The following is a 467-nucleotide window of genomic DNA, read 5'->3' on the forward strand; positions in this document are numbered from 1 at the left end:
GACGTGGCGGGTCTTCATGGCTCAGTCGTCAGATTGCATTTTATGTCAGACGAATCAGGATTGCAGTTTTTATTGATGCCATTTGTGATGGGACTTTCTACAGAAACCCAGTTGCGTTAATACAGACAAAAATAGATTTCTCTCGACACCACGAAGCGTAACGTCAATGATAATAATAGTACTTTCTTGATAATCACATATGCCCGACGTTGCCTGCCACAGCTCTGACTGCCCTCTGCCCTCTGCCCGCCGTCTGACCCAAGTCACGTTCGCCTGCCTGTGTCTACTGCCCGCCTTAATTGGGCTGTTTGATCTGGTAACACTGTTTCAAAGCGAGAGAATTCCGGGCAAATCAGAGTGCCTGCCGGGCATTTGCCCGTCATGTGGGCGGGGCTTAAGTATTCCTTGGCAACCCAGTTGCCGCTTTTGGTAGTAGGTACTGTCCAGCATAAATAGTTTCTATCAGT

This window comes from Macrobrachium nipponense, chromosome 1 (assembly GCF_015104395.2).
Source record: "Macrobrachium nipponense isolate FS-2020 chromosome 1, ASM1510439v2, whole genome shotgun sequence".
NCBI classification, from domain to species: Eukaryota; Metazoa; Arthropoda; class Malacostraca; order Decapoda; family Palaemonidae; genus Macrobrachium; species Macrobrachium nipponense.